Consider the following 15,223-nt stretch of genomic DNA (forward strand, 5'->3'; position numbering starts at 1 on the left):
ATAGTTTTGTTCTTAGAATGCTGTCTGTTATAGTATTGTTTTTATTAAACTGACATTTATCATATTTCTGTTAAATGATGATTCTACAGTGCTGTTAACTGTGTATATTTCTGATACTGTTTCAGGTTAGTCAATTACTAGGTTTTAATTTGCTGTTTCCAAGTTTAATTCATTAACTATATTTATGTTTATTTTTGTCATTTTGCTATTGTTGTACTGTTAACAAAATTGTAAATTTTATGTTAAACTGTGCCCGCTGTACACTGTCTTGGGTAAATCTCTTCATAAAGGCAGTTAATAAATTCCAATATATAAATAATGTGTGCGTCTTGAACAAACTTGACGGGCTGAAGTTAGGACCCAAAGTGGTGAACTGAATTAGAAACTGGTTGACGAGCAGATGCCAGAGGGTGGTGGTTAATGAAATTTGCTCAGAGGAAGGAAAGGTGAGTAGTGGAGTCCCTCAAGGATCAGTGCTGGGGCTGTTCCTGTTCAGTATGTTTGTGAGTGACATTACTGAAGGGTTAAAAGGTAAGGTTAGTTTTTGGCAGATGATACCAAGATTTGTAACAGAGAAGACACCCTGGAGGGAGTGGAAAACTTAAAGAAGGATCTGCAAAAGTTAGAAAGGTCTAACATCTGGCAACTAAAATTCAATGTGAAGAAGTGCAGAGTGATGCATTTGTGTCTGACAATCTAAAAGCATCTAAACAGTGTGATAAGGCGGTGACTGTAGCCAGAAGGATGCTAGGCTGTATAGAAAGAGGAATAACCAGCAGGAGAAGGGAGGTCATTGGTGAGGCCACACTTGGAGTATTGTGTTCAGTTTTGGAGGCCATATCTGGTGAAGGATATAAAAAGACTTGAAGCGGTCCACAGAAAGGCGATGAAAATGGTAAGGGCCTTGAACCAAAAGAAGTACGAGAAGAGACTGGAAGATCTAAACATGCATTCTTTAGAGGAGAGAATGATACAGACATTTAAATACTTGAAAGGTATTAATATAGAACCAAATCTTTTCCAGAGAAGGGAAAATGGTAAAACTAGAGGGCATAACTTGAGGATGCAGGGAGGAAGACTTAGGAGTAATCTTAGGAAATTATTTTTCACAGAGAGGGTGGTGGATGCCTGGAATGCCCTCCCGAGGGAGGTGGTGGAGAGGAAAACAGTGATGGAATTTTAAAAAGTGTGGAATAAGCACAGAGGATCTTTAATTAGAAAACAAATGGTATAAATTAAAGAACTAAGGCCAGTATTGGATAGACTTGTATGGTTTGTGTCCCATATATGGTCTGGCAAAGGACATAAAAAGACTTGAAGTGGTCCAGGAAAGGTGGCAAAAATGGTAGGAGGTTTGCACCAAAAGACGTATGAGGAGAAACTGGAAGCAGGGGTAGGGAACTCCGGTCCTCAAGAGCCGTATTCCAGTCGGGTTTTCAGGATTTCCCCAATGAATAAGCATTGAAAGCAGTGCATGCAAATAGATCTCATGATATTCATTGGGGAAATCCTGAAAACCCGACTGGAATACGGCTCATAGAAACATAGAAGATGACGGCAGATAAGGGCCATAGCCCATCAGGTCTGCCCACTCTACTGACCCACCCCCAAGTCTACTATCCTAGGGATCCCACTCCTGGTGACAGGTTCCCTTGGCTTAATCCTCTAAGGGATCCCACATGGGCATCGCATTTGCTCTTAAATTCTTGCACGCTGTTTGCCTCGATCACCTGCACCGGGAGCTCATTCCAAGGATCAACCACTCTCTCGGTGAAGAAATATTTCCTGGTGTCGCCATGAAATTTCCCGCCCCTGAGTTTGAGCGGATGCCCTCTTGTGGCTGAGGGTCCTTTGAGAAAGAGAATCTCTTCTTCCATCTCGATACGACCGGTAATATTCTTAAACGTCTCGATCATGTCTCCTCTCTCCCTACGTTCCTCGAGTGAGTACAGCCGCAAATTTTTCAGCCTTTCCTCATACGATAGATCCTTGTGCCCCGAGACCATCCTGGTGGCCATCCATTGCACCGACTCTACTCTCATTACATCTTTTCGGTAGTGTGGCCTCCAGAATTGCACACAGTATTCCAAATGAGGTCTCACCATGGTTCTGTATAATGGCATTATGACTTCAGGCTTCCGGCTGACGAAACTCCTGTGGATGCAACCTAACAACTGTCTTGCCTTAGATGAAGCCTTCTCCAAATGATCAGCAGTTTTCATGTCTGCGCTCTCGAGGACTGGAGTTCCCTTCCCCTGTCCTAGAGGAAAGGAGGGACAGGGGAGATATGATTCAGACATTCAAATACTTGAAAGGTATTAACATAGAACAAAATCTTTTCCAGAGAAAGGAAAATGGTAAAACCAGAGAGCGTAATTTGAGGTTGAGGAGTGGTAAACTCAAGAGTAATGTTAGGAAATTCTTCTTTATGGAGAGGATGGATGATACCTGGAATGCGCTCCTGAGGGAGGTGGTGGAGAGGAAAATGGTGACAGAGTTAAAAAAAAAAAGCAAGGGATGAACACACAGGATCTCTAATCAAAAAATAATGGTATATATTGAAGAACTAAGGCAGCTGTACTGGATAAGTTGCAGCTGTACTCACTCGAGGAACGCAGAGAGAGGGGTGACATGATCAAGATATTCAAGTATCTCACGGGCCGCATCAAGGTAGAAGAAGATATCTTCTTTTTCAAGGGTCCCGCGGCAACAAGGGGGCATCCGTGGAAAATCAGGGCGGGAAACTGCACGGGGACACCAGGCAATTCTTTTTCACTGAAAGGGTGGTTGATCGCTGGAATAGTCTTCCACTTCAGGTTATTGAGGCCAGCAGCATGCCTGATCTTAAGGCCAAATGGAATAGACACATGGGATCTATTCACAGAGAAAGGTAGGGGAGGGTTATTGGGGTGGGCAGACTAGATGGACCGTGGCCCTTATCTGCCGTCTATTTCTATGTTTCTATGATTTACATGGTCTGTGTCCCATATATGGCCATTCAGCTGAGGATGGGCTGGGGAGGGCTAAGATGGTTTAGATGGGCTGGAGTGAACGTTGAAAGACTCCAGAAGATGGAACCTAAACACAGAGCTCTGGTTATAGAGTGTATGGTTGGGCAGACTGGATGGACCATTCTGCTCTTTATTTGCCATCATTTACTATGTTACTACGTTAACTTCATGCTGTGTTAGAGGGTGGTATCTAGGCGGTCTAAGGGAAGAGAAAGGGTGTGAACTGCACACTGCAGTTGGTGCATGATACTGTATCTCAGGAAAAGGCATTCAAAGGCATCTGTGCTAATTGCACATGGACTTAACCTACGGTAAATAATATTTCAGTGCGCTCACTGCAGAGGACATGATGGGCATGCCTCCCAACAATTATCATGCAGTCTTTACCCTTAGGGCTCTTTTACTAAGCTGCGATAGCGGTTTTAGTGCGCGCTAGACGCTAACACCAGCATTGAGCTGGCGTTAGTTCTAGCCGCGTAGCGCGGGTTTAGCACACGCTAAAAACGCTATCGCAGCTTAGTAAAAGGAGCCCTTAGTATGTTTTAAATTTTTGCTGTTAAACAAGCAAAACATAATCCCCTATTAAAAGAACCAAAACCTTAATCAAACTGGAGAAAACACAAGCAAATATTTATCTCCTTCAAGAAACACACCTTAGGAGAGAAGATGGGAAGAAGCTAAAAGCACACTGAAAGCTACTACTCATACGGCACAACAAATAGCACTGGAGTAGCAATTTTTATTAGGAAAAACTATATGGTACATATCATAAGAACTTGGAGGGACAAAGTAGGAAAAGCAATAGCTATGGAAGTGAAAATAGGAAAACAATTACTCTGCCTGGTCAACATCTACACCCCAAACAAGGACCAACTTGACTATCTACAATCTACAACTAATCATATCAGAAACTGGACAACCCTACCCATTATATTAGCTGGAAACTCAATGCAATCAGACTTAAATGGAACAGAAAAGGAAGAAACCAGAGAGAAAAAAACCATCGCTAGACCTAAGGAAGAAATTCAATCTAACAAACATCTACTCCCAAAAACCATAAGGGGTATACGCGTTGAACTAGGTTCCTGAAGAGAAAAAGAAAAATGGCACATCTGGTACAAACTAAGAAAAGATGAACAGCAGCAGAAGCAGAACACAAAACCACTCGGTTAGAAAAATTAGTGGAAAAAATATACCTAATAATCTAATCTAATCCTTAGGTTTGTATATCGCATCATCTCCACGTTCATAGAGCTCGGCGCAGTTTACAGTAGAAGAAATAGGAAGGAACTACAACAGAGGGTTAGAGGTAGAAGTGTGAAGAAAATTTAGAGGACTTGGGATGCCAAGATATAAGAGTTTCCTTGATTCCTAAGTTGGAGGGAGACTTACATTTTTGAGAAAAGCCAGGTTTTCAGATGTTTGCAGAAAACTTGGAGAGAGCTCAAGTTCCGAAGAAGGGAGGTAAGGTTGTTCCAGAGCTCAGTGATTTTGAAGTGGAGGGAGGTCCCTAGCTTTCCTGTGTGGGAAATGCCTTTTAGCTAGGGGAAGGATAGTTTTAATTTGTGGGAGGATCTGGTGGTATTAGGGTTTGAGGAATTCCAAGAAAGAGGGATAAAGGGAGGGAGGATACCGTGTAGGATTTTGAAAGCTAAACAGGCACATTTATAGTGGACCCTGGCGATTATCGGAAGCCAGTGGAGCTTGGCCAGGAGCGGGGAGACATGGTCGAATTTACTTTTAGCGAAGATGAGCTTGGCCGCGGCATTCTGAACCACCAGGCCAGTCGGGTTTTCAGGATAACCCTAATGAATATGCATGGAGCAGATTTGCATGCCTGGCACCTACATTATACGCAGATCTCTCTCATGCATATTCATTAGGGCTATCCTGAAAACCCGAGTGGCCTGGTGATCCTTCAGGACAGGGTTGGGGACCACTGAACTAAACGATTACCTAGCAGAAGCAGAACATAGCCAAAAAACACAGGATGCACACATTACATGCTAGATCAGGGGTGTCAAAGTCCATCCGTGAGGGCCACAATCCAGTCGGGTTTTCAGTATGTCCCCAATGAATATGCTTGAGATCTATTAGCATCCAATGAAAGCAGTGCATGCAAATAGATCTCATGAATATTCACTGTGGAAATTCTGAAAACCCGACTGGATTGTGGCCCTCAAGGAGGGTCTTTGACACCCCTGTGCAAGATGCAAAAATAGATGTTACTAGCAGCCAAACTGAAACAAAGAATAGCACCGAACACATTTAAAGAAGTGCTAGATGAAAACAACACACCCAAAACAGAAGACAAGGACTTAGCTATAGGAAACTAGCAGGCCTGCCCTGGAAGTCTTCGTTCTAGAGCGACGCTGTGTGGCAGCTGCCAGAAGATTTAAAATTACAGCGGCCGGGAGGAAGTGGGGGAGTAGAGCCATTACTGACTCTGACCGCCAATTTTGGGGGAGACCATAGCCCCTGTGGTATCCCCCATTCCAAAGCCTATGGGAGGGGAGCAACACAAACTAGCCCTATAAATCATTACCTAGCCGAATATGAATAATATATTTGGGGCACTATTTGGGGACAAATGAAATCAAATACAAATATCCAGTACAGCCCTAATTAATATGCCATAACACAGTAACATCTTATAGTGAATCCAGGCAGGCTGATGGCGCCGATGGCAGGAGGGAGTGGGCATCCATCCTGCCATTTGTAGGTCACCGCGTGCGGGGACGAGGCGGTGGTTTTTTGAGAGGTCTGCCTGGGGGAGGGGGGTTCTTTTTTTAATGGGGCTGATATTTTGTGTGTACAATACATGCAAAATATCTGTCGAAAAAAAAAAGAAAAATCCCCCCAGGCAGACCTGTTAAAACACCGGCAGACTGACAGGTCTATAGCAGTCAGGTTTTAAGATCATAAAACCTGATGCAAAATAGCCAAGTAAATGTTAGTGAATCAATCGCTTGGCTATTTTGCATGGGGTTTTACAAATTTGCATGGCCGGATCGGAAAATAGGCAATTGAGGGGAAAACCCAATTTTGTGAATCGGGTTGGTTAGCAGTAATCGTCGCTAAACCTGTAAAAACAGGTTTAGCGACGATTGCTGACTTTAGTGAATCGGGGGGCCAAAGAAGTTAGCAGAAGCTATGGCAGAAAACTCAGGACTGGAATCACGTAATTTTCAGGATTTGGGATTGGTAAAGGGAACAGCTGGGAGTATGGTATCCTTGGGTCAGGTGTTCCAGGGCCTGCTAATTAGTCCGGGAAAACAAGGCACCAGTATAGAGTCCCCTTCTAATGGTTACTATGGAAAAAGATAGCAGTCTGTTGTCATTGTTTTCTTTACAAAAGAGCAAAAGGGCGTTTTTAAACTCTTTCATGTCTCCGTCTACCTCCCTTCCTTCTCTTTCTCCCACCTCCCTTTTGCCCCGAAGCTATCATAAAGCCAGACACTGTGAAAAAAAGGTACTGCTGTTTCAGCTCTGGTCTAATAGCACATGAAAGTCATTCCAAAGCAGATTAAATTAATGTACATATGTACCCTTCTTTTAGTTCAGTGTCCATAGTGGTATCCAGTTTCAAACCAACTGCTATGGTCTAAAAATCTATGAAAAGGCAACCTGCCTATGCAATTAACCCAACAGCTTTATTAAATCTGGCAGGGGATCATTCTTGTATTCTGAGCACAGATGCACTGTCCATAGACTAATAGGAAGCTACCGTTATGGTTTTTTAAAATCAATACATAATATTAAAGGCCCCCTTTTATCAACATTGGTTTTTTGTTTTTTTTATCGCCGGCCACTGCAGTAAAAGACTCGATGCTCATATGAATTCTACCGCAGTGGCCTGCGATAAAAAAATCCTAACGTGGCTTGGGTCCTGGAAGTGACATCAGAGAGAGCGCCGATGCCAATGCGGGGAGAAACGTTGTGCCGGGGAAGTAAAAAAGGTATGGGGGATGGCAAGGGGCATCAAGGAGAGGAATGGGAGGAGGGGGGGAGGGGAGACGGAGAGGAGGAGAGCTGGCCCTTAGGAAGACCGTGGCCAGGGCGGACCACTCCCCCTGCACCCTCCTTACAATACCACTGATGGTGGGGGATAATTTTAAACCAGGACTCCAATTTTTAGACTATTTAAAAATTCAACATAGGCATCTATGTGTATTTATAACAGTGCTTATGAATCTTTTTGCTGCTGTAACACTATGAATGTGGCCAAATAAAATTGTGTGAAACCCCCCCCCCCCCCCCCCCCGAATGCAGAATAATGCTGCATCTATGGAGAGCTTACTCAGGTCAAAACCCCAAACTTGAGTTTTGTGACCCCCCATCTGGATTCCTGACTCAGTTTGGGAAGCTCTGCTTTATAAAGTAGGATTCTGGAATCAGCTTCAACAGTGTGCAAATGCCCCCACACAAATTTAAACCTACCCCCTCCAAAATATGAAAATGTGTACATGCACCCTCTTTGGATTGTATGCACTTAGCTCATGCAAGTTATAGAATTGTGCCTATTATGTGCCTAATACAATTATTAAATTAAGTGCTAATCGGCATTATGTACCACTAATTTACTTGTATAAAATATGTAAACTGCTTTGATTGTAGACACAGAAAGGCGGTACATTGTGTCCCATCGCCTACCCCATCCCTAATTCTAGAAACTTAGTACCTAAGTTCCTTAGCACCTAACTGCAAAGGGGGCGGATATATAGGCAGATCTGGGGCATGTCTTGCAGGTGCACACGCATCTCCAGTATTTAGGTGCACCATTTGGCTGGCGTAAGTGCTCATGCCTACAGTTGGGCGCAAAGTTACTGATGTATGCTAGTATTCTATAATGGCAATTGCCTATATACAAGGGGCCACCGAAAAGTTCTCAGCCCAACCAACAAAGTTTGGGGCAGTCTCCATCAAGGGCTATACACTTAGTCTAGTGATTTTCCACTTTTTCCGTCTCATATTTTTCCGATGGTACAAAAAAAAGTGGAAAATTACTGGATTAAATGTATAGCTCTCAATGGAGACTGCCCCAACTTTGTTGGCTGGGCTGAGAACTTTTCAGCGGTTCTTTGTAATTGCCATTAGAGAATTGGGGCTCAGCACCCAACTTTTTGGCATCTAACCTTTGGTGCACCTCTATGTGTACATTGCAAGTCTGTCTCAGAGTCTGGAGCACAGACCACTTATAAGTAGATGCATTCTTTTCAGGCGCCTACTTTTCACACATACTGTATATGCAAGCATGCAGTCTTATGAAAGCCCTGTGCTGTTTTGTGTGTAAAACAGGCTTTGTACATGGACAGAGCTGTATAAAGTTACCCCCTTAAAGTTATAGGGGTTCTTTTAGTAAGCTGTTGTAAACACTAACACAGTGTCTCTCAAACTGTGTGCCATATCACAAGAGATTCCAGGTGTGCCACGAGATTCCAGAATTTTACTTTATTTTCAATAGTTCCCTTCATAAATCTACATTAGAATAGAGGACATGAACGTTGTGTACGCAAGAGTCTGTCAATGTTATGAGCGTCTGAGTGTGTAAGGATACAACTGCCCAGACAAGCATTATTCTTGGACATGATTGGTCCTTAAAGGCTAATGGCAAGTCATTTTAGTTTTCATTTTTATGCAGTAGTAATCCTAACTTGAGCAACAAAGCAGTCAAGCCTTTATTACCGTTTGGATCTTCTTATCTTTGCGAACTTGGATTTTCAGCTCTGATAGAAATTAAATTTTAAAAAAAGAGAATGGCTGCAGATGGTGGATGATGAAATGCGTGTTTGCTTGTCGACTATCGAGCCTCATTTTGAGTTAATTTGCACTCAAAAACAAGCACATCCATCACATTGATTAGCAATTCTATCTACTTTAGTTTCACTGTTATTACAGTTACTCATACATAGCTTAAGTTTAACACTCAAATTTAATTTTTGTAGGTTTTGCAATTTTATCATTTCAGTTATAATGTGCTGCAAAAAACATTTGCTCTATTTTGTAAGCCAGAGCTAAAAAGGTTTGAGAGACATTGCACTAACACTTGCTTACCACAGCTTAAAAGGGCTTACCATGGGGCAAGCCGAGGTGTCCCGTGGTAACATAGAAATGTAGAAAAATGTACACGCATGCTAAAATATATATTTTCAATTTTGGGCTGAGGGGGCAAGTCTGGGAGCGGAGAGTGGTTGTTTCTGTGTTATTCGGTTAGTGCATCGGCATTACCACATGCTGACTGATTAGCTCAGGATTAGCGCATGGGCCCTTATGGTCTGATTCTATAAATGACACATAGGTTAGCCGCCACTAGGCACCTAGAGGTGCTTAGCCAAATGCCACGTGCAAATTCAAAAGTGTTTAATGTGCTGAATTGGCATTTTAATTGAAAACACCATTAAAAGCTAATTAAAAAAATTAATTAAAGTTGCATGTGGAATTCAGCACGGTGCCTACCAATACCTAGGGCTCCTTTTACGAAGCTGCATTAGTGGCTTAATGCGCGTAATAGCACACGCTAATTTGCCAGCCGCGCTAGCCACTACCGCCTCTTCTTGAGCAGGCGGTAGTTTTTTTGGCTAGCGCGGGAGTTAGCATGCACTAAAAAGGTGCATGCGATAAAGCTGCTCTGCGGCTTCGTAAAAGGAGCCCCTACATTCAAGCACCTGCCTGCGCCTACCCACAAAGCAGGCATGGTTAAGGGCAGAGAATAGGCATGGCACGACTTAGGCGCTGTTAGGTGTTTGTTTTCGGTGCTGGTAAATTAGGTCAGGAAAACTCTGGTCTAATATACTAGCACCTAGCATTATGATGCCTATCAACGTCTAAGTCGAGTTAGGTGCCAACAGAACTGAACAGTACCTAGGAGTTAAAACGCCTCTAGGTGCCATTTATAGAATCAGACCCTTATTGCCTGCAAATTAGGTGGTGGTAAATGATCACACACTAATTTTTATGAACCGCCGTGCTATAATGGCAATCCTAGTGCACGAAAATATTTTATTCTAGCAGGGCCGTCAGAGGTGATGTTCTGAAGGACAACAAAAAACACAAGGAAGACCCAACAATGCACAATAAAATCGATCCAACGGAGAGCAAAACCAGACTGTGGATAAGATGTTCTGAAGATGATTTATCTTAAATAATAAAATGCTAGCCCGCGCATGCGCACTCGCGACGTGTGTTCCCTGATCCCTTTTCTGTCGGGATGTGGCCGCACGAGTGCGCATGCGCGAGTATTACCTCACAACAGCCTCCCTGCTCTCCACCTAGCGCTGCTTTCAAAGGGCCCGGTAAAGGTCAGAGAAGGCGGCGAGCTCTGACACCAACAGCAGTGCCACTGCACACCCGCCGCCACCCCCTGATCCCTGCTCTGTCGGGATGTGGCGGCAAGAGTGCGCATGCGCTACAGGAGGAAGGCTTAAAGGAGCAGTGCTGGCGGCGGTTGCCAGGCTTCGAGGAGAGGCGGCTGTCGGCGGAGGGCAGACGCCGGGCCAGGACGGACTGAAGAAGACGCGGATGGCGGCGGAGGGAGCGATCGCAGAGTCCTGCCGTCGAAATGGCCCCTGCCCAGGGAAACCTTCCAGGAAGTAAAGATAAACCGGCTCGGGAACACTTGCAATTCAAAGTCGCCGCGGCGGCTCCTCTCTCGAACCTCACCAGCATTGGAGAAGACTTCCGACTCAGGCGGGGATCAAGAGAGGAGTCGCAGCGTCGGCTTTGTACTAAAACATGAACTTTGACGGAAGAGCTCTCCTCAATCGGGAAAACTAAGATTTCCAACCCCCATCTTCTGATCTGTAGAGGGAGAGTACCTTTAGGTCAGCTCCCCCGTTTTTTTCTAATCCCCACACTCCAGAAAGGGAGGGGTGCAGCTCTCCCCAGGGAAACCTTTGACTAATTAAACATAAACCAGCAAACCTGCACGGGAACTAGCTCTCTCACACTTAAGATATAGTTACGGTACACGAACGAGCTTAAACATAAAGCAAACGTGGCATCACATCCGGGTATTATCATGTTCAAGAGCGTGTCCGCCAGCTGGGATTATAACACCAACCTGACTGCGGAGAACCAGCAGAAGCAGGTAGTTCGGCGCGGAGGGAGACCACACAAATTAGTGTTTTGCGGTGGATTTTGTTGTGGGGGAGGGGAAGACAAGGACGATTGAGTAAGAAAAATGGTAGGGGAGGGGAAGGGGGTTAAACAGATCCTTACTAAATAAGCCTCCAATGAGAGTCATTTTTAGATAAATATTCAAGGCCAGTTTCCAGTTCTTTCATCTGTGCTCCTCTGTTAATGAAGATATCGTGTATTTTTATGCCTACATAAGAGTAGGGGCAGGGATTGGGGAATAACTACCTCCCTCTTCCTGGCTAATGAGAGCTATCAGGTGGAAAGTAGCTAGCTGGATGGGGAAGCTGCATATGGAGATGAGGTGCTACAAGTATGCATCTGGCGTCTGTATTTCTAAGTTAGATTGTAAGCTATTTGGAGCAGGAACCATCTATAAATGTCAAAATGGCTACATCAGGTCACCAACTTCGACTTTATTCTACCCACTGAAAAAGTGACTGGCTTGAAACCTTTGCACAAATCAAAACAAAGAGCCAGACAAAGAGCAGGCAGGGGGGTCTTCGTGGGGGGGCGCAAGCACCTCTTCTCCTCTCTGCATACCTCTTTAAATGTTCGCCAGCGCACGGAGCATATTCCGTTCTTCAGATAAGCTACTCTTACATTTACCCTTCTCCTCCACTGCCAATTCCATAGGGGACATGTGAGGGAAGGAGGCTTTACTAGCACCCGTTAATGTAACGGGCTAAAAAACTAGTTCACAATAAAATCATTAAAATGCAATTACAAATACAAATATGATAGTCCAACTGGACCCTATACGGTCCGTGTTTTGACGAACACGCCTTCCTCAGGGGTCCAGTTGATGCAAAAACATAAAAATAAAAAGGACTAAAAGCAAAGAGCTGCTTGTCTTCAGTTACTTTCGGCTATCTGCACAAAGACAAGTTCTTTGCTTTTAGTCCTTTTTATTTTTATGTTTTGTGTTTTTACATCAACCTGGACCCCTGAGGAAGGCGTGTTCGCCAAAACACAGACCGTGTAGGGTCCAGTTGGACTATTATATTTGTATTTGTAATTGCATTTTTATGATTTTATTGTGAATAAATCATCTTCAGAATATCTTATCCACAGTCTGTATTTGCTCTCCATCGGACGTTCTCAAGGAATCATCAATGAGAAACAAGATTCACCGCATATCTTCATCAGTCCATAGTCTTCTAAATTTTCTCTTGCTTGCTCTAAATTTTCTCGTACTGCTTTCAAAACATCATTTGAGAACATCACCCTAGGCGGTCCTGCTAGAATAAGTTGTCTTGATTGAAAATTAATTGTGAATTTAAATTCTGATGTTTTGTCTCTCTTTTGTACTGTTTTTAAGTATTATGTATGTGGATATATTCTAAACCGCCCAGGATTCAGACGGTATAGAAATTTTAAAAATAAATAAATATCTAAATTATGATCTCGATTGCTTTTGTGGATATGTGTATCATGATTTTTTCTGAAGTAGTGCTTTATATTATATTCAACATAGTGCACGTCCATTAATTTGGAAATTGGAAAATCGGCCATTTTCTGGCTGCGATAGAAATGGCCTTAGCTCATGGGAAAGACCTGTGCAAGGGTGTTCTTAAAGCTACTTTCTGCCACAGCTTTGTTAAAGGACGCCCTAGTTTTATTCCTGTGTGCATGATAAACTTATGGTTGTATTGTGAACATGTATCAGAGGTGACCTCAGTTCAGCGTAGAGCTTTGTGTGCAGACATCACGTTTTATCACATTTATATCTTAGCTGAAAAGGCATCTCTACGAACATGAATAGTTTAGGAAAAAAAGTAATTCCAGCTACTCTAATATCTATTTAAAAAAAACAAAAAACCTACAGTAGAAGGATCAAATTACAGGTTTCCATAAGGGCTGCAAAATTGTATGAAATACCTGTTAGCGGGTGTGAATGTTGAGATCATCAGTTCTTTAACAGTGATGAATTTTGTCTCCAACAGCGTAAGTGGAATGGGGGAATATTTTCTATATTGAAATCTAAAGACTTGATGGATGACATCATTAGTACAGGTGAAAAATTGGCAGGCCTCTGCTATACTTGACATTGAGAAAATCTATCAGATATTTCTTCTTATATAAGTAAGGTAAGGCACAAAAAGTATTATTTTAAACCTTAAACTGTGTCTGTTACAGAGGGAAGCTTTCCCGTGACATTGCTTGTGAATATTTCAGCAGTACTTCGAGGTGAGTTCTATCCTACAGCGGAGCAGAAATGGTGCTGTCTAGGAGGATTTCAGATAATAGGGGAGCAGCCTTTGAAGTGAAAACAAATGGTTTTTAAGGTTATTGGCTGAAAAACGTTAGAAATGTTGCCAGTAAGCATAAGGTTACAATATGGCTGCAGAAAAAGGAGGACAGACTGAGATATCTGGGCTTCCAATGAAATTTTTGCAAGGGAAATAAGGAGGACACATTGAGACTAGAGAATGACACGGGGAAAAAATCTGTCCCCGTCACCGCCCCGTCACCGGCCGACCATCCTCTGCACCGCCCCGTCACCGCCGTTCCCTTCACCGCCCCGTCACCGTCACCGCCATCCCTTTCACCGCCCCGTCACCGCCACTGCCATCCCATTCACCGCCCCGTCACCGTCCCCGCTGCATCCATATAAGCCTTAGTACTGTAATATTTAGCTTATTCCTTTCTTATAAATCAAAGTTCCTGCTGCTGAACTAGAGAAAGAGATGTTCAGCTGGCAGGGCTTTGTTTATAAATTTTTATCAACACAACTAATATACTATTTTATCCTAAAGCAAAAAATAAATAAATAAATATAATTTTTTTTTCTACCTTTGTTGTCTGGTTTCTGCTTTCCACATCTTCTCATTGAATTCCTTCCATCCACTGTGTGTCTTCTCTCTGCGTCTTCCATTTGCTGTTTCTGTGCCTCTCCCTTAACCCCCCCCCCCCAATTGGTCTAGCACCCATCTTCTTCCCTCCGTCCCCCATAGTCTGGCATCTGTCTTCTTCCCATTCTGTCTTCCACATTTCCCTTCGGGGTCTGTTCCTCTCCACCCTCCTTCAATGTCTGTCCTATTCCTTTCCACCACCACCCTTCCCTCCCTCCTTTACCATCTGTTCCTTTCTACCACCCTTCAGCTTCTCTCGCGTGGCCTATCTATCTACCTTCCTCCCTCTTATTTTCATGGCACGTTACAATGTAATTTGTGCAAGCCACTGGAGCCTGCGAGCTCGGTCCCTGTCCCATCCCCACAAACCATCTCGCTTCTGTGTTCCTATTTTCCCCATTTCTAATATCTCCCATATGTATCTGCCATTGCCCCCCCCTGTGTCCATATACCATCCCCATGGCATGTCCCCTTTATGTCTCTGTCCCTATGCCCCATGCACATAATTTCCCCTCTTTCTGTTACCTTCCTGTGTCCAGATTTCCCCTATCTTCCTCTTCCATACCAGTGTGTCTCTTCTTTTCAACCCCATCTAGCTTTTTCCCCTCTTTCTTTCCCCCCCCCCTGCTTCTAGCATCTGGCTCACCTGCCAGTCCTTCCCTTTCTTTCCTGCTGTGGGTTTTTCTTTCCGACTTCATCCCCTTTCCCTTTCACTCCCTCCTTCCAATTTGAGCCGGGAACACTAGCGATCGCACGGTCCCCGCAGCTCACACCCGCCTGCCAATCGATTCTAGTGTTTAGCCAGCTCTCTCCCTTCTCCTCACCTTAGTTTGTAGATTTTCTTTTTCGGCGACCCGCACACTATCAGAGAGCCGCGCACTCGCGGCTGCTCAGTGTTCAATCTTCTGCTCTGCTGCAACTTCCTGTTTCCGGTTGCGTCAGAGCAGAAGATTGAACACTGAGCAGCCGCGCGTGCGCGGCTCTCTGATAGCGTGCGGGTCGCCGAAAAAGAAAATCTACAAACTAAGGTGAGGAGAAGGGAGAGAGCTGGCTAAACACTAGAATCGATTGGGCAGGCGGGTGTGAGCTGCGGGGACTGCGCGATCCTTCATGCCTCACTGCGGGGACAAGACCATTCACCGCCCCGTGGGCGGTGAATGGCCTTGTCCCCGTCGCCGCAGCGACTGCTAGTTTTCTTCCCCGTTTTCGGCGGGTGACCCGCGG

The sequence above is a fragment of the Geotrypetes seraphini genome, chromosome 7 (assembly GCF_902459505.1).
Source record: "Geotrypetes seraphini chromosome 7, aGeoSer1.1, whole genome shotgun sequence".
In the NCBI taxonomy this organism is placed as follows: Eukaryota; Metazoa; Chordata; class Amphibia; order Gymnophiona; family Dermophiidae; genus Geotrypetes; species Geotrypetes seraphini.